Source organism: Girardinichthys multiradiatus, chromosome 10 (genome assembly GCF_021462225.1).
Source record: "Girardinichthys multiradiatus isolate DD_20200921_A chromosome 10, DD_fGirMul_XY1, whole genome shotgun sequence".
Lineage (NCBI taxonomy): Eukaryota > Metazoa > Chordata > Actinopteri > Cyprinodontiformes > Goodeidae > Girardinichthys > Girardinichthys multiradiatus.
The window spans coordinates 30545247-30569696 of NC_061803.1; the positions used below are offsets into that span (position 1 = coordinate 30545247).

Below are 24450 nucleotides of genomic sequence, written 5' to 3' on the forward strand. Positions count from 1 at the left end.
TGCGTTAACCAAATATTTTCAGTTTTTGACCATTTTTTGAAATGGTGACGGAACAATCTGAATGCCATTTGCCATTTTGACAGATTGCAATTCACATCCCTGACCACTTGGTGGTGAGTTAGCATATTAATTAGCTGTCTTTTCACTTGATACATGACCTCGTTAGCTTCACTCAGAAAAATCTAACGGCAGCTGAGTGTCCGAAGTTTTTTCAAAAAGCCCAATAACGACGATGGTGTTGATAACAGAGGTGAAAAGAGAGGGACCGATGCAGTGGAAGATAAAGAACAAACAAGTAGCCCTCGGCAACTAGGGAGCGAGTGAGCAGCTGCAAGCAGGTTAGGTGGGAGTTCTTGTGGCTTAGGAGGGAGGATGGAAAATTGTTCTGCGACATGTAAAAAAGCCAAAATGAGAAGCAGATTTGTCCGAGGATGCACGGACATGTAGAGATAAAAATCAATGAAAATAAATGCTACTGAATGTTTAATTGTTATCAATTTAAAAAATAATCTGTCAGGTAAAAATAGATTATGACAGGATTTTTTAGACCCTGTCAGTCAAAATAAGAGACAACAAAAAAAGTCTTGCTCAACCTCTGAATCCAGGATAGCCTATAGGTTATTCTTTTCAAGCTGGTCTTTTGTAGCCCTAATTGAAATCAGAATCAGCTTTATGGCCAGGTTTGTGCACAAAAACAAGGAATTGGACTTTGGTACACTTTGCTCTCAATGACGTTTTTTTTTTTTCAATATAGATGGAAATAAAAAAGTATAAAATATCTTTTAAAATGTACATATAGACACAAATGACTTTACAGAGAAGATAATGTGAGATAAGTCCAAGTATGGGTGGTGTTGTTCTGGAACTCTGACAGTCAAGTGTTTATCAGAGAAACAGCCTGGGGGAAGAAACTGTCTCTGTGGAGGCTGGTTTTAGCAAACAGAGCTAGGTTAACAACTTGTCTCTGCCACTTTTATTTACACGTTTTTTAATAAATGCATTGTTGGAAGATCTGCCTTTTACACCATATGGTAATTTTTTTCTCCTATGATTCTTAAGGATACAAAACTCACGATCCTGGTGAGAAATTATTTTATTTGGCATTTACTTGTTCCCTTCTAAGCAATCAGTGTACAAACTAACCTTATACCACCACTGTCAGGCTTTAGTGAGTAATGTATATTTCTAAGTGGAAATGCTGTGGTTCAACTGAGCATAAATAATAAGGTTGTCCAAGCAGCTTGTGTTAATTGACACGGGGAGTTATGTTCAGGCTCTTAAACTCCAGGTCCCCCATGTGATACAGAAAATAGATGGATGGAGGTTTTAAATGGCAAAGACTTGGTTGCAATGTTTTAAAGTGCATCCTAACTAAGGCTCAGATCACAATCATGTAACTTAAATCTGCAAACATTCCTTCCTAAATGATGATGTTTTTGTGAGTAATGTTTGCCTTTTTAAATAAACAAAACATTTCTTAAGTGAGAACTTTCAATGTAAAGACAAACATTATATCCAGTTTGTTCATCAAGTTAATGTTGTAATATATTATTAATGCATCTTTTGAATGTACTTGTCTATCATTTTCTACTTTGTATCTTCAACAGAGTTAGTAATGAGCGGTACCAAGAAGGGCTGAGCTAGTGAGCCGGTAAAAAGAATGAAAGCTACAGAAAAAGAAGGGCGAAATAACAAAAAGCTTACAGTCATAATCAATAAATCACAAGTGATATTCATCAGTGCAATAGGCATATTAATTTATTCATAACCATTGGCAGGTTCAAGGTGAATCATTTCTATTCAAGCCACAACTTTGGGTGGACTTCCAATGCCCTTATCTGCCTCCTTCTATCGCTTTGCTTTTCCTCCCCTCTGTTCCTTCTCTTCTTATACCACTTCCTTTCAAAATGATCTCTCCTTCCCTTCTTTAAAGTCCTAGAAAAATAAGTCTGCCCACACTTTGTAAATATTTGATAGATGCTCTGAAAAATCAATGGTTTTAAAGGATGAAGTGAGAGTAAGATGGAGTGATGCAAAGAGAGATAAGTACCATGTGCAGAAGGAGAAAGGTGTGTTGGGTTTAGAGTCCAATGCGGGAGATGAAGCAAAGGTAGAGAAGACTGAGCCTTTTTATGTTCCCTGGCGAATTAAAAGGAGTGAGGTGAGACTCCTGAAAAGGCCAAGAAAATCTAATCTCTCTCTCAAAGCCCGCTCTCTTTTTTGGGGCTATTATTCATCAGACAGAAGTGGTTAGTGTTTTGTTTTTCTAAATCCTCAGAGATAAAATGTCGAGCAGGTTGGTAATGAAAGACTTCAGAAGAGAAGGCATTAATATTCTGCTATAAAAGTCCAAAGGCATCACATAACATCTGATTGTTAAAGATCTCATTTGCTGCCACAGTGATTGACTGTTGAAAAACAAATCCTCATTTAGGGATGCATAATTACAGTAGGGTTTTACATGAATGATGAATAAAATAGCAATTAAATGTTTTAACATTTTTGTACAACAGTATGGGTTCAACATCAATGTGGTTGTAAGGAGTCAGTAACCATTTTTGCTGAGAGCATCCAACAAAGGAAAAGGGGCATGCAAACAGTTTGTGAACACAGGTATCACATTTAATAGCTAATAAACAAGGAATCACTATCAGGAAATCAATCATATTGTCCCTCTTTAGTCCCATGGTCTTTCACATCCATCTGGGTGCTCCACTATACAGGTAAGAGGTTCCATGGAGTGTCTAAGATAAGTGACCATATCTAATAAACATGCCTTTTTCTACTTTTTAGACCACAATGTTCTGCTGGTTTGCCTGGCTCTCCTTGTTGGTGCTTTTCACTTTAGCTGTGGGACCGCCAACCCATAGCTGGCAAAGATGTTTTTCAGCCACTTTGTTATGGTGTTCTGTGTACCTCTGAGTGGAAAAGCAAGAACTAGTCCGTAAGGTCCAAGCGTCTTGAGTCTGTCGACACGAAGAGGGATGTCAAGACCTCAAGGCGAACTTCGCTGGCATTCAAAAGCAAAAGCAAAACGATTTGGACACTAAGAAAAAAGCTAAAACAAACAAGCAAAATAGCTAAACAACTGTTCTTTTTTGATTTTTGGTTGGGTGTCAGTAGTTAAAAAAAAGGGTTCAATGTGTTGGAGTCAAGTCAAGAGGTGGTGTAGCAAACCAAAATACGAACCAAACCAAGGTAATCGTTTACATGTAACTCAATGTAAAACACCATTTAGTGTTCGTTTTTTTTTTTTTTTTTTTTCGTAATAGTTTTTTTAATAATAAAGTAACATACATGTCTGGAAACGAAAACTTTTTTTTTTCATAATTATCATTTTTCTGCACTTATCCAGACTTTTTAAGACTGTAGGAACTCTCTATGTATACCAAATAGAGAAAAGAAGAAATGAATAAACACATGATTATTTAGCTTTAGATTATTGCTAAAGATGCTTACCAAAAAACACATGTATATTCTGTTGGTGTATTGTAATATTCATAATCATAATCCTTGGTCTTTGCACCTTCTGACTTGGGGGATTTCCATCACATGTTCTGGCTGATGGACACATTTCAGGATTCAGTAATGCTTCAAACATACCGGTAACTGAATATTTGCATTAACCATCTGCTTTACTGACCATCAGTGGATTAGAGATAATTATGCTGTATAAACATCAGTAAGGAAACAATTAACTTTTATAAAGGAATATAGTATATTGATGAGCAACCTCTTACTCTTCAGTGAGCCATGGCTAACCATCACAGGAATGTTAAACAGTAAAATATACATCAGAGATGTGATCTAGTGTCAGTGGGAAAATATTTTCCCAGCCAGGATGTATTGTTAGTAGGAACACTGCTGTTAAACAGGATGGCTGTTGGTTGTCTCCATATAGCAAATGGAAAAGTGTGTTCAACAATACAGAGGCAATGAGTGCGATTCTGTTTTGTGTATAACAGTGAAATTGCATGTTGAACGGCCAATACAAGAGCGAATTCCAGGAAATGCTGCACTTTTTCCTAATTGGCCGTCCGCACCTAACCTGGATCAATATTCTCTTACGTGTAACGGTACTCCCAGCTGCCGAGCACAAAGGAACATTATGGGGTTGACTCTGCTGTACTGAGGAGCATTACTTTCTGCAGCCCACTGTGTACAATGCAACCTTGAAATGCAAATGATTATTTGGTGATTGAAGATGTGGAGATGTGGAGAACAAAAGCAATTTCAGAAGAGAGATTGGACTCATATAAATCCTTTAAAATTAAAGTTAAATTTAAAATGTCAGTGTTTGGGCTAAAAGATCACATTTATCTACATTTAGCTAGCTGGTAGCAGTCATGCTTGGGGAATTAATGAATACGACTTGAGGAAAACTTTGTTTAGCTACGTTTTTGCCACAGTAATTATTAGTCACAGTAGCCGGAATGGCAGGCAAAGCAAAAGTATATTTCAATCAGCTTTGTCCTTGTTTGGACTCTCAGCACTCATGTAACCTAATTATTTTATTGTTAATATTTTCATATTGTGCACTGAATGTATTTGTGAAAATCATTGGCTTTTGTGCTCTATTCATCAAAAACAAACCCAGGCTGTCAGATAAACAGAGGCCTGTGTGTTGCTTGTATACTGGCTTTTGAATAACACGGTTGCATGACAATCAACAAAAACATTTTGAGTTCTCCAATCCATGTCCCAGCATTACTCTGTTGCACTCATTATACTGCTTTAATGCTAATGACTTGCAAACAATGTTAGAAAATGCTCTACTGAGTCCTTTGCGCTGTCGTTTGTTGAGGGTATTGCAATAATCACTGTATTATTTAAATTCAAGCAATTGTATGAGCCTGAAACTGAGGCTCGTCTGTCTCCCAGCTACTGCAAAGAGCTACATTATTATTCTAAAAATATTAAAATGAGGCAGAAACCACTTTTTAATAGCATGAAAACACAAAGGCAGTGTAGTTTGTATTATTAAATTCCATATACTTGGGTGGCTACCCGATTTATTCCACAGAGTACCAATCATAGGCCGTAGAATTAAGAAAGCTCCTGGCTACATTCTTTTGTGTATGACATAAGATCAAAGTAATTTGTAGCTGATGTCTCCCTGTCCTGGATTCAACAACCAAACAAAACTAATTTACTTTTTTGTGTTTACCTTATTATTTCCTTTTATAAATATCTCTATGAATGCACAAATTATACAGCATAATATATGGCAATTCCTGACTGCAATGACATGCAACCAAAAAGTTGCTAATTCATGTTTTTCAAAAAAATTCTTTTTAAACCAAATACTACACAAAGACAAGTTAAAGTTTAGACTTTTGTAGGGGACACAAATTGCCTACTATGTTTTGTTTTGCTTTAGCGAGAATAATTGTAGCCATGTCTCTGTGTGCTTTAGGATTTCAACTGAATATTTTTAACAATATTTAAATTTTTAATCACAATTTTAATCACAGTTTCAATTTGTTTCATTTGTTGTTATCATTTCATTGCATTTGCTTTGAGTGACACATGAAACAAAAACTGCACTTCCTACATCTGAGTTACAGTAAATAATTCATGAGACCACACAGGTTATTTTTGCTATTTTTTTTTTTTAGTTGGTTTTGATAGTTCAGTTGACATTTTGCTTTTTACATACAGTGGTATGAAAAAGTGTTTGTCCCGTTCCTGATTTCATATTTCTTTGCATGTTTGTCACACTAAAATGTTTCAGGTCATCAAACTAATTTTATTATTTGTCAAAAACAACACATGTAAACACAAAATGCAGTTTTGAAATTAAGGTTTTTATTATTAATGAAGACAAAATCCAAACCATGGCCCAGCCATGGGCCTGTGTGAAAAAGTGATTGTAATTTAGCCACATTGGAGGGGTTTTGAGCATGAGGGGTCTTTTTAAGGTCATACCACAGCATCTTAATAGAATTCAGGATAGAACATTGACTAGGTCACTCCAAAGTCTTCGTTTTGTTTTTCTTCAGCCATTCAGAGGTGGACTTGCTGGTGTTTTTTGGATCATTATCCTGCTACAGAACTCAACTTCGTTTCAGCTTGAGGTCATGAACAGATACCTGGACATTCTCCTTCAGGATTGTTTGATAGACAGCAGAATTTATGGTTCCATTTATCAAATCAAGTCACACTACCACCACCATATTTTACTGTAGGTATAATGTTCTTTTTCTGAAATGCAATGTTAATTTTATGCCAGATGTAATGGGAGACACACCTTCCTAAAAGATCAGCTTTTGCCTAATCAGTCCACAGAGTATTTTCCCAAAAATCTTTGGGATCAAGATGTTTTCTGGAAAAATTGAGACAAGCTTTATTGTTCTTTTGGCTCAGCAGTGGTTTTTATCTTAGAACTCTGCCATGCAGGCCATTTTTGCCCAGTTTCTTTCTCACGATGGAGGCATGAACTCTGACCTTAACTGAGACAAGTGAGGGCTGCAGTTCTTTGGATGTTGTTGTGGGATCTTTTGTGACCTCTTGGATGAGTCGTCACGGCGCTCTTGGGCTAGTTTTGGTTGGCCGGCTGCCCCTAGGAAGCTTCACTACTGTTCCACGTTTTCAACATTTGTGGATAATGGCTCTCACTGTGGTTTCCTGGAGTCGCAAAGCTTTAGAAATGGCTTTTTAACCTTTTCCAGACTGATAGATCTCAATTACTTTCAGCTTCTTCTCAGCATGATATCTACATTTTGAGGATCTTTTGGTCTACTTCACTTTGTCAGGCAGGTCCTATTTAAGTAATTTCTTGATTTAGAACAGGTGTAGCAGTAAACAGACCGGGGTGTGGCTAGAGAAAGCAAACGCATGTGAGATAAACCAAGAGTAAGATATGTTGTAACAGAAGGGGCAATCACTTTTTCACATAGGGCCGTGCAGATTTGTTGGAATTTTCTTCTCCCTTATTAAACCACTGATTAAAAAACTTCCTTTTTTGTTTACTTGTGTTGTTTGTGACTAATATTTAAATCTGTTTTAATGATCTGAAACACTTATGTATGACAACCGTGCAAAAAACAAAAAAAATCAGGAAGGGGGTAAACACTTTTTTACACCACTGTAGAACGCATCAAGAGAGTATTTATCCCCCTTCACTTAGTCCACATTTTGTGACCTTACATACTTCATTCTGATTATTCTTATTTTGAGTACAATTTTTAATAAAAAAATCTACACAAAGTATTTCATGATGCCAAACTGAAAAGATTCTTTCAGGCATTTTTGTTCTTGAATGTGAAGTGAAATTAATAGTTACATAAGAAAATTCAAGTCGGCTTCCATGCAATTCAGGTGAACGTACCACACAGGCTTGATTGGTGGAGTGCATTAGCAATGATTTAACCTCTGGATTGTTCTCCTGTCCCCACAAGTTAACACTGGGTTCTTGGTCACCTCTCTGACAAAGGCCCTTCTTTCCTGAATTCTCAGTTTGGGTGGGCAGTCAGATCTAGGGAGTGTCCATTTGGTTCTGAACCTCTTACTCCTTCAAATCATGAAGACCACAAAGCCCTTTGAGATACAATGTGGTCTTAAAGGACTATAGATAATTGCTGTTACTTTAATGGTTTCTGCTCTGATATGCATTGTCAACTGTGAGCGATTCTATAGGCAAATGTGTTCCATTCCAAGTCATGTCCAGTCAACTGAATACACCACAGGAGCACTCCAACTAAGTTGCAGAAACAACTGAAAGACAATCTGTGGAAACAGGATGCACCTGATCTCAGAGTTAAATGTCACATGAATACTTCTGTAAACTTTTTACAAATTTACAACACTTTCTTTCAGGTTTTCACTTGGAGTATTTTGTGTAGCTTATCTAAAAGAAAATTATGCTCAAATCAGTTTTAGAATAAATCCATAACATAAAATTTCCTATCAAATATGATGGAGGCATTGTTACTGTCTCTGGCCCCTTTGCTGCTTTAGGACCTGGAAAACGTTTTAATTGGCTGAACAATGAATTCTGCACTCTGACAGAAAATCCTGCAGGAGAATTTTGTCATTTTGAAAAAAAAAAGCTCAAGTGTATGCAACAGGAAAATTATCCAAAGCACATCAACAAGTCCACATTTCAATGGCAAAAAAGTGAGTAAATAAACAAAAATAAAGTCAATGTCTGGACTTAAATCCACCAGAGATGGTGCAACTAAGTGCAATGACTTTAAACATGCTCTTCATGCTGAAAAATGGGACTACATTAAAACAATTCTGGAAAGAATGGGTCAAAATTCTTCCACAAGGGAAATCACTCATTGCCAGTTTTTTTATTTACTTCAGTTATCTTTGTGTACATTAAAATTTGTTTGATGATGAGACACATTTAGATGTGCTAGAAAGTGCTAGTACCAAAAAACAACAAATCTGGATGGATGGATGGATGGATGGGCTGACAAGCCTTTAAAAATCTGCAATTATTTTTCATTTTAAAACTGGGCATAGCAGTTTTGTCTATAAAAAAGGAGTTTCTCAAAGATAGCTGAAAAATTGATATCATATAACTGCTTTCTGCTCTCTCTCTCTGCATGCCAAAGTCTATAACCACAGCCTTTTAAGCAGACTGCATGCATTATACATAACTTCCTGTACAGTCTAGTCTGGCCTGTAATGACCTCAGCCTATCAGTCTCAATAGAGTCTAAAGGAACACTAACATTAAAGTCACCCACATCTAAATCATAAAAAGGGGCATACTGCAAAGGCTTTATAAAACAGAAATATATTCAGTGATGGAAAATCCCTGAAAACCTGTTGCTTCAGGAATTGGATCTAGTCTCACTCCCACTAACTGACTTTTTTGTTTTCTTCAATTGATAATTACAGCTGTATTGCATGCTAACATTTCTCCATGGAAGAAGAAATCTTACCAGAACTACCCAGGCACATCTATAAGGATGTAAGTAGTTTTCACTCAATTACATTGTTTCAAAGTTTGGTTTCACTGTAGCCATACTGTGGGAGTTTTAAAGAACTTTGAACAACATGCGCACACGTTTAGATCAGCTCAAAACCATTCACCCAGTGTAAAGTACAACTCATTAAAAACATCCTCCAACAACTGCAGAATAACAAAACAAGCCAAAAAACAAAGTTTGAATTTTTGACCCTGAAGATGAATTAGTCATGAAAATTCAGTGACTAGACTGTTAAACAATTATCTTCTTAAAGCTTTCACTTTTTCAAGTTCACCTTTTTGAGAACTTTGAACTGAATGACGGTGTCTGTTACATGATAAACTTGAAGTATACGGCACTCACCCTGAACTCTTTTTATGGGCTTCTATATACACTGTTTTCAGGGTCAAATTTTGGATAATTTTTGCGAAAATAGCCACAACATCTTCAGTGTGAGCTCAATAGATTCTCTTTGTGTGATTGTGTGTGTGATTGTGTGTGTGTGTGTGTGTGTGTGTGCGTGTATGCAGGCAGGCAGGCAACCGAGGCGCAGTTCAGCTGTTACAGACATACAAGCATTTGTGCACTGTGTGAGGACCAAACATTGATAAAGTCCTTATCCATAATGCCTTCTCCTTTGCTTTAAATATAAGAATATTACCCGAAGGGTCATGTCATAGCCACCAAAACTAATGCTAATGCATCTCCAAGGTATCATGGATCTGATGACCTTTACTGACTGTTTTGACTGTCATTTGCTCTAGTAACTGCTTCTGGTTTTTTAGGATAAAATTTTTCATTTGTTAGTTTATTTCAAGCAAATAATTCATTTTCAGTTTCCATGTTTATACCCCTATACTTTGACAGATTTGACTTTCATCTAATTTGCTGTTGCTTTACACAATGTGGGGGAATTTGTCTTAACTGCCTTTTTTTGGGGGTTGCCTTTTGTGCTCACAGAGTTCACTCCAGAGAAATCTGACTGCAGAAAAATGTTTCCTGGTGGGATCAAAGATTTTATTTAAAATGTGAGAGCAACATTCAAAGTGAGAGTAGCATAGCATCTGAGAGTCAAAGTAAAGAATTTGCTTTCCATGTAAAAAGTGTACTTTTAGATTCTTAAAAGATACATTTTCCCCTAATACACCTGGGCATCAGTTAATCACGGCACTCAAATACATAAACAAAAAGAGGACTCAGTAAACTCAGTTATTAAATAGTTAAGACATGAATTGCATTCAAGTAAACAATATTATTGTTTCAAGCCTGGCAGCTGACAAGACAGTTCACACACAGACACCATGCTGCAACACAGATCCACCGATATGTTGACACCAATATGCAGTGTGAAGATATCACAGCAGCTGGAGTACTGTGATCCGATGCTAGACTGTGAATTGTTTCTATGTTTTGTGTTTATTAGTGCATATCACCAACTGTGTCTCTTGCGGCCCCAGAAACCCCACATCTCATTTTGTCCAAGCAGCCTGAGAGAGTGTCCATTATATTCTACTAACTGTGTGCTCGTCCTCCCTTAACAGACTCTGATGATCAAAGCCCGCCCTAACATTAGCGGTAATAAGTCGGGGAACATTAACAAGTCGTAAAGATGAATCTTGACTTAGTGGAGCAGGCACGGCAATAGTAGGCAGGTACAGCAATAGATAACATTAGTGGCGTACTGGAAATGAAAAACACTGGGGACATAATCATTGTCTGAGCATGCAGATCGATAAGGCGAATTACTCCCTGTTACGAAATGAAGTTCCCACTAACTGCTACACATGTTCGACTATTAGACAGCAGTAGTGCTGCAATTACATGGGACATTTTAAACACATTTGCTGCCACCAGCAAAGGTTTTATAAAGATGGACAGTAACAGTCATGCAATTCTGAGTTTGCTAATATTCGACCTGATCCAGGCAAAAATGCAGGTTCTAGCATTAATGTGCGAAGTTACAGAGAATAAATGGCTCAAACAGAAAAATGGTGGATGTATGTGTAAAGCACGGTGAGGTTGCAAAGAAAAAAAGGTGAAAAATACAATAAAGGAGACATAGTGGGGCATTAAATACAAGCAAGGCTGTGTGGGCTGCAGCTCAGCCAAGTTACAGACTCAAATGTCAGTAAAGTAGTTCAAGTAATGCTACATAATGAGAAAGATTCAGCTCTGATCTGCGGCATTAGTGGGAAGATTTTCGGAGGCTGTGCCATACTCAGTCAGTGGGGGGATAGCACAGCAGCATTAGTTCAAATCAATTTTGTTAGAAGACAAGGAGCCTGATACTCCGTGATCCTACTCAATCCTGCTATATATTCACCAGCAACGTTTCAAGGATTGCACCCAATAATTCTGTTTAGTGACCAAATACAGCAAACAGAACTCTAATCCATTTTTTGTTGAAAACAAGCACAAAACTGTGATTATTTTCTTGCACAAAATAAGGCACAATGAAAAAAAACTGTGACCAGCCATTTGCCAATTGCAAATAAGTGTTACAGCCCATGCTGTAGAAGGCATAGCTGCTATATTAGCTATACCTGTTAGCCTGCAGATTTCAGTTACATCCTGCTTAGGCATAACCTTAGGAATTTTCCCAACAATTTCCCATTAAAACAAACTGAAAAAAAATAACTTTCAGGAAAACTCAGTATGTTTGGGCAAGATGGTTTGGATGTTTTTATCCTCTGTGATAATACGTGACTGTGGTGATGAAGTGCTAATGTTGCGCTCAATTGTGTCACCAAATAAATTCAATTCAGTTCAATCCAGGCTGCTAATAAAACGTATTTATTAATTGGCCATGACAAATAGTGACCACAAAACTGGAGCATACAGCTGTGTATAAACACAAGGCCACAGAGAAAAAAGATCAGCCATGACCACTGAGAAGCAATACTTGCTGCCCATAACGCAGAAAATGGTTTTAAGGTAATTTAGATCATGCAATTATCACAGAAATTGTTAAAACTCCAACACTACAGGCACCAGAGGCTCATTATGTTTAATTTTTAAGTTCATAAAAGTATATTGACAATTTAGAGAAGCCAGTAAATCTTACATATAACTTTCTAGATGGTGGCCGGAAGCTCTCCATAAATATGACGCTAGTATTTAGCTTGTATCTGAATGAGCTACAACACCTCTAAAACCACTTTGCACAATTCAAACACATCATACCAACTATCAAGCATGGTGATGGAGGGGTGAGTGGACTAAGAACACCTTAGAATCCCTCAAAATAATAAGAGAGTGTGTTGATCGTGATAGGAATGTCTAGGTTTCCTTTCTGGACCTGTTACGTCCGTGACCTGATCTCGGATAAGAGGAAGGTAATGGATACATGGAAGGATGGGTGATCTCAGGGAGTGATAAAGTCATACAGAAATTGGCTACATTGGATTACAACTAAATATGCTTCTATGAGCTAATAAATCACATGCTCTACTCAGTTTACAGAAGTCTGTAAAAATTGTTAGTTAAAAAGTAATAACAAGGTGGGATCTGTTGTGTATTTTGGCCACTTGAGACCAGAGGGCTGGTTTTGATCTCCCGTGACCTATGCAAGGTCCATCCACTTGTGTGGATATAGGCAAATAAGTCCTCCCTGAGCTTGTTATTAATTTAAGGCAAGACAATGGTTAAAGCTTTTGAGTCAATTAGTTACATGAAATTTATAGTTATACAAAAAAAGCAATGGATACTAAAAAGATTATGGTAATCCAATGTGCCTTGGTTGGTTGTTCACTTAGATTTATTAAAGTAGAAGGTTCTTAAGGAACAGCAAAACACAGTCTCTATTGACTCTTCTGGTGTACTGGTGTGCAATCAGAGCACATGTCCATGCTTCTCTTATCTGAGATTCTTTGAACCATTGTAATAGGCTGTTAAACTCAGTAGGTGAAGAGAGAAGCAATTAATTAAACCCCGTAAAGCATTAAGAAACCAATCAACCTTATGTACCCCTGGGAGCAAATTTATAAAAATGTACTTAGATTTTATTTATAACCTTGTAAAAGCTTAATGCACACTAATGCACATCAGGTAATGCTCATGTCTGATGTACGTCAAATAAAAAGGAAAGATTTATCTTTTTTTACTACTTTAAGAGCTTGCTATTCACATCAGCAAGTCCCTGCATTTTAACATCCAATATAAATTTAAAAGAACATGTGCAGTAAGCCATAAATAAGCTCTGTAATTAAATGGTGATTTACATTATCACCATTCAGTTCCTATTGGTAATGTGATGTTTGATAGTCTTGGAGATGCAGAAGCCTGCTTAGTTTCAACCAAATTCTCATCATTGTTATTACACGTGAGGCCATTTGTAAGAGAAGCAGCAATTGCTTGACACTTCTCTTTTGACATAACCAGTGCTGACAGAAGAAGAAAAATTATTTTATTTTATTTCTTTTTCATACATGTCCTGTCTTGGTATTTCGGGCATACCATATAGAGGAGCTGGTTGCCTACATGTGCCAGGGCAGTTTTTGCTTTACAAAAAAATTTCTCAAAACGAAATCCTAATTGCGTTAATAACGTTATTAAATCGAAACATCAATGTGGGCAGGCCGCACTGATGTAATAGTGTGGCCTTCAACCATTTGCATTATATGTGTGTGACTGCATGGGTGTGTGTGTGTGTGATCGAGTTTGTCACCTGGAGGTGCACAGCTGTTAGAATGATGAGAACAGTAAAAGGCCTGCAACACACAGCACCTATAAGCAGCAAAGGACTTGGCTCTGGAAGGCTGAGACAGACCTAGGCAGACATCATATCCCAGGGCAGCCTCATGCCCCACACAGAGATAGGTCATCAGTGAAGCAGAGGAGCAGAAACCCCAAAGAAGTACAGGGTGAGATGAGGGGAAATTAGCCCATCTGACCTACCCACACTACCATCCCACGCTGTGCAGGCCAAACCTGAGACCTAGTGCGGCAGAAAGACCGTCGAGCACCAAGCAGGGGAGACTTATGCTTTTCAGTCTACTATAAAATTAGTGGAAGATATACACTGAAAAAACAGCCATTGACTGAATTAGGATAATTTTCACTTCCATTGGTCGTGGCTGGTGAGTGGTTTGTCAGAAATGCAAAAAAACGATTTTTTTTCCCCCCTTCATTTTCCCAATTTGAATGCACCATACTAAGATGCACTGACAAACATCCTCTTACAGGTTGAGAGAAAATTAGTCAATGTTACATATTTTTTGTGTTACTAGGGTGTTTTGAAAAATGTAAGAGGAAGCACAAAACACAAAAACCTGCTATTTGAAATGAAACAGTATTTTCTACGATGCATTGAGACATGTTAGAGACAAGGCAAAGTAAGAGAGAAACCTTTAGCAGATACACAAAGTATAAAAAACTTGCTCTAATTTATCATTTTGAACATTCAACTTGTCTGTCATGGAACATGCTGGACCTGGAAATGTTGGTAACCTTTTGGAAAGCTAAAAATTAATGTAAGGATTTACATTATGCAAAATAAATACCCAGAGTACATAACAAAATACATTACCTTACAAATGCACTGTTTTTGTAATGTCAGCTAATCATTAATAGAAGATGCTAAAGATTAAATGTCAAGTTTCAAATAATTTTGTCCTGTTTAAAGTACTATAACCCTGTTGTACAATTAATGCTCTCTCACACAGCACCATTTAGTTAGATTGTTTCATTACACCTCTGTTCAGTTCATTCATGTTTTAGTAACCACTCCCTGCTACAGTCAGCCCATAATTAGCTTCATTCAGTACATTTGCTCCATGCCAATCAGTCTCCTTGTTTTCACCTGTGCCATGTTCCATTTAAATGCTTCTCTTCTGTTTACTCCTACCTAGAGTATACCATGCCATGCCAAGTCAAACCTGTCCATATCTGCGACTGGTGTTCTATGAAGCTTGTTTACGTTCATGCCTGCACCTAATTCCTCCTTCTTGCTGTACGTTTTGTTTTATTAAACATTTTTCAGCTGACCTTGCTGCTCCTGCCTGCCTGTCTGCATTTGGGTCCACTCCAGAGCCGTTTTTGACAAGAATCAGCTAAAATTGATAACAGCTGATTTTAGCTTTACAAAACCAGAGATTGGAAATTGGCCACATAATTATAATAGGTGCATCTTACCTGTGCAGATGATAAGGGTACTTTAGTTGATTATTTTGGGAAAGAGCTAAAATGCAATAGTTTTTTTGATTATACAAGTAGAACATTTTTAGCTAATCAGTGTTTGTACAGTGAATTCACGTTGATATTATCAGTGTGCCCAACAATGTAACAATAATGTACATTGTCAGCTGAACCTGGAACATTTGTTAAACACAACACTGGCATCACTCCCAGGAAATATAACCTGATAGTCACTGTAGTATTGGAACGACTCTAATAATAGCTTATGTAGGGATTTTTGAATACAGCATAGAGTAGGAAAATTACTCTTCTTAAAGAGTTCTTTTTAAAGAAGAACTGTGCATCATTAATCCTATAGATCAGGGGTCCCCAACTAAAATGGAAGGAGGTCCACTATCTCCATCATCCAAACATTTTGGGCTCCAAACATTTTAAATCATACAAGTCCTTCTCAAAAAATTAGCATATTGTGATAAAGTTCATTATTTTCCATAATGTCATGATGAAAATTTAACATTCATATATTTTAGATTCATTGCACACTAACTGAAATATTTCAGGTCTTTTATTGTCTTAATACGGATGATTGTGACATACATCTCATGAAAACCCAAAATTCCTATCTCACAAAATTAGCATATTTCATCCGACCAATAAAAGAAAAGCGTTTTTGATACAAAAAACGTCAACCTTCAAATAATCATGTACAGTTATGCACTCAATACTTGGTCGGGAATCCTTTGGCAGAAATGACTGCTTCAATGCAGCGTGGCATGGAGGCAATCAGCCTGTGGCACTGCTGAGGTCTTATGGAGGCCCAGGATGCTTCGATAGCGGGCTTTAGCTCATCCAGAGTGTTGGGTTTTGAGTCTCTCAACGTTCTCTTCACAATATCCCACAGATTCTCTATGGGGTTCAGGTCAGGAGAGTTGGCAGGCCAATTGAGCACAGTGATACCATGGTCAGTAAACCATTTACCAGTGGTTTTGGCACTGTGAGCAGGTGCCAGGTCGTGCTGAAAAATGAAATCTTCATCTCCATAAAGCTTTTCAGCAGATGGAAGCATGAAGTGCTCCAAAATCTCCTGATAGCTAGCTGCATTGACCCTGCCCTTGATAAAACACAGTGGACCAACACCAGCAGCTGACACAGCACCCCAGACCATCACTGACTGTGGGTACTTGACACTGGACTTCTGGCATTTTGGCATTTCCTTCTCCCCAGTCTTCCTCCAGACTCTGGCACCTTGATTTCCGAATGACATGCAGAATTTGCTTTCATCCGAAAAAAGTACTTTGGACCACTGAGCAACAGTCCAGTGCTGCTTCTCTGTAGCCCAGGTCTGGGGAATGCGGCACCTGTAGCTCATTTCCTGCACACGCCTGTGCACGGTGGCTGTGGATGTTTCTACTCCAGACTCAGTCCACTGCTTCCGCAGGTCCCCCAAGGTCTGGAATCGGCCCTTCTCCACAATCTTCCTCAGGGTCCGGTTACCTCTTCTTGTTGTGCAGCGTTTTCTGCCACACCTTTTCCTTCCCACAGACTTCCCACTGAGGTGCCTTGATACAGCACTCTGGGAACAGCCTATTCGTTCAGAAATGTCTTTCTGTGTCTTACCCTCTTGCTTGAGGGTGTCAATAGTGGCCTTCTGGACAGCAGTCAGGTCAGCAGTCTTACCCATGATTGGGGTTTTGAGTGATGAACCAGGCTGGAAGTTTTAAAGGCCTCAGGAATCTTTTGCAGGTGTTTAGAGTTAACTCCTTGATTCAGATGATTAGGTTCATAGCTCGTTTAGAGACCCTTTTAATGATATGCTAATTTTGTGAGATAGGAATTTTGGGTTTTCATGATCTGTATGCCAAAATCATCCGTATTAAGACAATAAAAGACCTGAAATATTTCAGTTAGTGTGCAATGAATCTAAAATATATGAATGTTAAATTTTCATCATGACATTATGGAAAATAATGAACTTTATCACAATATGCTAATATTTTGAGAAGGACCTGTATTTAAATATTTTTGTTCATTTTTATATAACATTTTTGTTTTTTAACTACTTATCAATTACTCATATGCTCATGAAATCATCTGCTGAACATAAAAGTGCAATCCAGTTTAAGTACCAATATTAAACACACCTTGAATGGCACAGTCGAGCCGGGTCAGTACATCTTGGTCTAACAATTCTGCCCTCCTTGTTGTGCTTGTGGCAGATGTGGCAATTTGCTTAACCTTTTCCTTAAGTTGTTGTCCTTATTTTGCATCTAGACATGTTTCTGTCACAGCTTCCATGCACTCTTTGATCATTTCTCAGTCAGTGAGAGTCTTTTTTGTGTTTTCCTAAAATCCACTGTACTCACAGTGAACACTCGTATGCTCGCTGTAACATACTATGATATCCCCTCAGTCCCTTCACTTCATTTATTCTCCTTGTACTGTCACACCTTGGTGGATAGCTTTGGTTAAATTTCTTGTTTGGTTTCATAATGTCTCTTTAGATTTCCACTCTTTATAAATGGAAAGTGCATGCTTCTGTCCATTCATCTTTAAATGTGCAATTTTCATAGTCCACTTTACATATTTTTGACAAAGCTATGTCTTTTGACTCACTCATCTGTGCAACACAATGTCATTGTAATGTCAGCAAGCATGATCCCCCAAGCTAGTAACTTAAAAGTTCTTAACAGAAAAAAAAAAAAAATAAAATAAAACAAAAGCTATTAACAGTAATTTTAATAGCGCCACGGTGCACTACATTATAGGCGGGACTTCAGCCACCATAGCTCCAGCCGTCAGTGGAAACACAATTGGTACTGTACCGAGTAGAGAGAGATGAGTGGAGCGGAGCTGCACCGCCTAAATAGAGCCAGTGGAGAAGCAGCATTAGCAACCTACATTCAAGGACCCTCATAGCTTCTTCTTTGTCATTTTCTGACAGTTGGCATAACACGATGTGGTTCATTACTGCCACCAGCTGGCTTGGAGTGTGGACCAGAATGTTGCTGACCTGCACAGCCGCCCATCGCGCATGTTAAAAAGTCAGACGTGGCAGCCGGTAGGAATAAAATGTCTATCTATCTACATGGTAAATGAGAAAATGCTTTGCGGTCCTGACAAAGCACTCTGTGTGTCCAGATTTGGACCGGAATTGGGGGTTTGTGGACCCATGCAATAGGTAGACTCGACTCTCACGCAAAAGCACATATGTCTTTATGTCTTTATATACACAGGTATCTGGAAAAATCTTTTTCGATTCTAACAGTGAACTTCTAACATGAGTGAAGGTGTTTCTTTGTTGTCCCAATAGTGTTTTTACCAAAAACAGACACAGTTCTGTGAATAATCCTGAAAATTGAGCTCGCTGAGGCTATTTATTAGGCTTACTACATTCTGAATTTTAAATATTCAGTTTCAGCCATGTTTGTCAGGAGAACATTTGTCAGAGTCTATGCTGAGAGTTAGTTTAATAATGTACAACATCTACTAATCAGGTGCTCCCCATCTTCCTTTTGTAAAGTCAGGAATTTTGTGGGCAGTTATTTTGAACCTTTTCCTCAAACTTACATTTTTATTGGCATACAAGACCACAACAATTACCACCCAATGCAGATGAAATCAGTTTATCAAGGTCTTGTTGACCCACAGAGAGCATAATGGCAGTACAGTACCACTCTTCAGTCTATAAACACAGATCTCTAGTTTCATTTGTGACCCCTACAACTCTTTTAACTCTTTTATTGCTTCCGGCTTCTTAATATTATTATACTTTTATAAAACCATCGTCATGTCTAAAATACAAATGATTTGCAGCATGCAGATACAAATAAGAGTAGACGGTGGCCTCAGGCTGAGAGGTTTCAGTTGTATTGGAGTTGCCTTTTTATCTATATCTATGCCTCTGCTCCCAATTGATATCAAAATGGGTTTTCTTTTTATACAGGAAGATTTTTCTAAAAGAAAAACATTTTATCATCCATTTGTCATGTCACCAAGCTGAGCACAGTAAGACCGCTTCACCTCTCACAGCCCTCATGTCTTCTAAGAGGGTCTTTAGCTGGACTCCAGAAGTTGAAAAGCCTTTCAGGAACTGAAGGAGAAATTCTCCTCTGCACCAATTCTCGCCCATCCTGATCCCAAAAACCAGTGTCATAGAAGTGGCTGAGTCAGACACAGTGGCTGGAATCGTGCTGTTCCGGAAGTCTCATTCTGATGGTAAGCTCCATCCCAGTGCATATTTTTCCAAATGTTTCTCAACCCCAAAAGGGAACTACAACGTTGGAGATACGGAACCCCTCGCCGTCAAACTGGTCCTAGAAGAATGGCGACACTGGCTGGAGGGCACTACCTAATCTGTTCAGATCACGAGAACCTCTCCTATCTCCATTCAGCTAAGCTTCTCAAGATTCATCAGTCTCTCTGGTCATTGTTTTTATCCAATTCAACTTCACTATCCGTTATCGCCCAGGTTCTAAGAACACCAAACCAGATGCACTCTTCCGTCAGTTGTCCCTGGAGGAGAATCCCCAGGAACCAGAACCCATAATCCTGCAGTCATGTATCATTGGGGCCCTCTCCTAGGACTTGGAGAACTGGACCTAGGAAGGGGACCCCCAGGCCGTCTCTACATATCATCCAACATCACGTTGTAGGTAGTCATTGGACACATTCTTCCAATTTCTCAGGTCATCCCGGATTCAGTTGTACTATCACCTTCATCTGTCGCTCTTTCTGATGACAAAGATGTGGTGGGGTACGTGATAGTCTGTTCCATTGGTGATCGCAATAAATAACTCCCAGAAACCCCTAAATGGTCTCCAACCTCTCTCCATTCCCAATCGGCCTTGGCCTCACATCATCGTGGACTTTGTCACAGATTTATCTACATCGAATAATAATAAAACACTTTAAACACTTTTTCTCTCCATTATTGACAGTTTCTCTAAAGCCTGCCATCTACTCACTCTTCTCAGACTTTAATCTGCTTCTGTGACTGCCAAATTATTAATAAATCATGTTTTCAGATTTCATGGACTCTCTATCGAAGTGATTTCTGATAGAGGACCCCAGTTCATATCTCAAGTCTGGAAGAATTCCCTCTCTTCTCCTGGTGCCCAAACCAAACTCGTCTTAAGTTTCTATCCCCAAACTAATGGTCACTGTGAACATCGCAATCAGGAGATGGAGAACACCCTTCGGTGTCTCTGCACCAACAATCCCATTTCCTGGAGTCATCATCTTGTCTGGGCAGAGTATTGTTGTGATTATTAACCTGAGAATATTATTTAATATTTAATATTTTAATATTTTATCAAATAATATTTTGGTCTGTTGAGGGTTGTCCTGTGAATACCAGCCCAGTAAGGCGATGGTATTAGGACAAAATAGAAAGGTGTGAGACGAGTTCTGACATTATTGGACAGCATAAACTCTGCACACACACGGAATAAATTCACGCAATTTCTTAAAATACAAGAATTTGTTAACAAAAATAAGTCAACTCAAAGTCAAACATATTTCAATTAACAAACTCTTTACTATGCTAAAGCAATCCAACTAAACTACCAAGCAGAATTAAAGAATAATCAAGACTAATGGGCTATGTACAATATAAACAAGTTGATTAAAGATGATTGAAAATCATGACCAAAAAGAGTGATGCAACATCATCCGAAAAAAGTACTTTGGACCACTGAGCAACAGTCCAGTGCTGCTTCTCTGTAGCCCAGGTCAGGTGCTTCTGCCGCTGTTTCTGGTTCAAAAGTGGCTTGACCTGGGGAATGCGGCACCTGTAGCCCATTTCCTGCACACGCCTGTGCACGGTGGCTCTGGATGTTTCTACTCCAGACTCAATCCACTGTTTCCGCAGGTCCCCCAAGGTCTGGAATCGGCCCTTCTCCACAATCTTCCTCAGGGTCCGGTCACCTCTTCTCGTTGTGCAGCGTTTTCTGCCACACTTTTTCCTTCCCACAGACTTCCCACTGAGGTGCCTTGATACAGCACTCTGGGAACAGCCTATTCGTTCAGAAATTTCTTTCTGTGTCTTACCCTCTTGCTTGAGGGTGTCAATAGTGGCCTTCTGGACAGCAGTCAGGTCGGCAGTCTTACCCATGATTGGGGTTTTGAATGATGAACCAGGCTGGGAGTTTTAAAGGCCTCAGGAATCTTTTGCAGGTGTTTAGAGTTAACTCGTTGATTCAGATGATTAGGTTCATAGCTCGTTTAGAGACCCTTTTAATGATATGCTAATTTTGTGAGATAGGAATTTTGGGTTTTCATGAGCTGTATGCCAAAATCATCCGTATTAAGACAATAAAAGACCTGAAATATTTCAGTTAGTGTGCAATGAATCTAAAATATATGAATGTTAAATTTTCATCATGACATTATGGAAAATAATGAACTTTATCACAATATGCTAATATTTTGAGAAGGACCTGTATGCACACAATTCCCATGTTTCCACTGCATCTGGTTTGTCTCTTTTTGAATCTTCCCTAGGCTATCAACCATCACTCCTCCCCTCGTCCTTCCCAGAGCCCATCCTGCATTCAGTCCGTGCACATCTGCAACGTTGCAGATGTGCTGGAACCAAACCATGACTGCTCTCCAGCATTCATCTCTTCAAAATGAAAGGTTCGCTGACAGAAAAATAATCCCAGCTCCCACCTATTCATCTGGAAAGTTTGGTTGTCCTGCAAAACCTTTCCCCTTAAAGCATACCCAGATTCCATGGCCTGTTTAAAATTGATTCCGTCATCAGTCCCTCATCTGTCCGTCTCAAACTCCCATCTCATCTCCATGTTCATCCCATTTTCCACATCTCTCAGATCAAACTTGTCCAATCCAGTCCTTTCTGCCATCGAGCCAGACCACCTCCACCCACCCGGGATGTCGATGGCCATCCTGCTTTTGAGGTTCGTCGTACAGTGGATTCTCTTTGTACAGCACGTGGCATGCAGTGCCTCATCGACTGGGAGAAGTATGGTCCTGAGGTTCGCTCCTGGGTACCCCGCAGTCTCATCCTCCACTTACCCTCATCAAGGACTTTGAGGCGTCCATCCTGTCTACCTCCGGATGGCTGCCACAAGGCGCTCCTTGAGGGAGGAGTGGGGGTGAGTGATGTCATGTCACGAAGCTGAGCAATGGTTTGTGTTATGTGTGCAGTTTCTTTCTCTTACCTCTTCCTGCAGGATGCAACAGGCAGGTGCAATCAAACAGCTGAGAATCATCTAGGCTATTCAAGGAAGAGCTCCTAAGCAGCAGGAACCTTGAAGGAGACATCAGATTGTTAACTCACCTGAGTGGTAATCAGACCAGCAGACCACGTCTCTTACCTGAATTTTTGTGCTCCACTCTCCCAGAGTGGATTTACCCTGAAGTCCCAGACCTGGATTTTTCCCGGCTTCTGGTCCATGTTCAAGTTCATGTTTGGACGGAAGTGCTTCACTGTGCTTACCCGACCAAGAACCTCCTTGAACTTCCTCGAGCCTGCGTGTTAAGGAACGAACTTACCACTTCTTCTGTTTACCAGTTTGGAAACCTTCTGCCTGTCCACACACCTCCACCAGGACAAAGAACTGATAAAACCTATATTTCTGCGCTACAACCTCCCCTGTCAATCTCAATCTCCATGGCAGGACTCACTTGACAGTAAGTAGAATCCTCCATCGGTTCATGATAGCACATCTCCTTCTGTCAGTCATACTCATTTATCTCTTTCTCAGTGACCCGACCATCAGACAACAGACCCCTCAACGACATCACTGTTTTCTACAGATTGTCAACAAACCTGGAAACCTGAACTCTGCTTCCGTAATTGTTGCCTGCAACAGAATCACCTGGTTATCTGCCATGACACCATTTTAAAAAGGAAAGGGCACACAGAGATCTTATAGGTAAGTCAGACTTTTATCTCAGTGAGTTTACATCCTCCACCATTCTCTCCCTGTAAAAGCTTACACCTGAACAAAAGGTATGTGTCCACATGTTGACATTATAATCAGACTATAATTGCAACAACTACTGTCTACAGAAAAGTTTGTAAACATCATTCTGAGATTTTAAGAAAGTAAATGAAAAACACCAAGCCATGTTTTAGTTTTGGTTGGTACTTTTCTAGCACTTTTTATATTTAAGCTTCTTACACGTGTCCCATTGTTTGTATCATAAATGTAGTCTAAACCCAGATGAATTTTTTTTAATCTAAAACAAGGCTATTTTTACAGCTAAGGCCAAAATTATTCATACCCAAAGTTATTCATATATGAGAGATGTCTGTCTTGTTTCCTACCAGAAACAAACTTCCTGATTGCATGACAGTAATTTTACATCAAAATGTGTCATCCCCACTTGTTGCTGGTTGACACTGTTTTTTCATTTAGAAGTAAGAGAAATTAAACTTTTTGGAAATATTTTTGTTGCTAAAAATAAGAACACTCATGGCATTGAAACAAAAGAAGCATCAGCTGTCACTCTTACTAATGTAATGCTGTTTTACACCCACACTAAGAAAGCTACAAGTGGGTTGTTTGTTTGGCAGCAGACTGCAGGCTGGCTACTTAAACATATAGCTCAACAAATTAAGCAGCCAATATTAATTTGTCATTCTTATGTGAGTCTATATCAAGCAAAATGCTAAAAAGGTCGAATATTCTGTACAAAGGGGACTTGAAAATATTGCTAAGTTTAGTAGTTTATCCTATATTTTTGCTTACGTCTATCTATGAAAATTAAACAACCACATTTTACATTATACCTCTAATAATAAGTTTGATTTTAAATTCTTAATACTAATATACTGTGTGAAAATGTATCTTTATTCAAGATCGTATTGTGAGAATCTCGTACTGACCCATGGCAACACATAGACGTAACATTCAGTTGCCTCTAAAGGAGAGCTCATTGAAATTCTATCAGTTGCTTAGTACGGTATAACGCTGATTGTTAAGTAGAGTTCTTGTCTGCTTGTGTTAAAATGGATATAAAATTAATACTTACCAATTATTCAAAAACTCACAAACACTAAAGTCATATCCCTAACTGCAATTACACCAGGATTTTTTGTTAAAGAAATACCAACAACAACTCTAAAAAAGATTTATTCAGGTGGAGATCCAGCTGAAATGACCTTGCATTGCAGAAAGAATAAATACCAAAAATCTTCTGCATTCATCTGTGCAGTTTCCTATTTGCTTTTGCCTGGATGTAGAAGTATAAATTCATTCATTTCAGTTTTGAATTTGAAATGTGTTGATTAAGTTTTCTTTTTGTTGTCTTTTGTGTAACTCTTTTTGACTCACCAGAGACCCCTGTCTTTTTTCTCCTCATTTGACACACTCATATCTCTTGCTTCCTGTTTTGTTATTTAGGCAATTGCCTGAATAAAAAAA

At 38.6% G+C, this 24450-nt stretch overlaps 1 protein-coding gene and 2 long non-coding RNA genes across 3 annotated transcripts in view; 2 read left to right on the forward strand and 1 right to left on the reverse strand.

Annotated features, from left to right (window-relative positions):
- Window positions 1–24450, reverse strand: part of ca10a (carbonic anhydrase Xa) — a 451583-nt gene that overhangs the window by 58040 nt on the left and 369093 nt on the right. The gene's annotated exons all lie outside the window — the stretch shown is intronic.
- Window positions 228–18116, forward strand: LOC124875227. Its single transcript, XR_007039995.1, has 3 exons — window positions 228–338; window positions 8853–8925; window positions 18000–18116. It is a non-coding gene; the product is annotated as an uncharacterized LOC124875227 (long non-coding RNA).
- LOC124875226 lies at window positions 21563–22945 on the forward strand. Its single transcript, XR_007039994.1, has 3 exons — window positions 21563–21694; window positions 21889–22711; window positions 22786–22945. It is a non-coding gene; the product is annotated as an uncharacterized LOC124875226 (long non-coding RNA).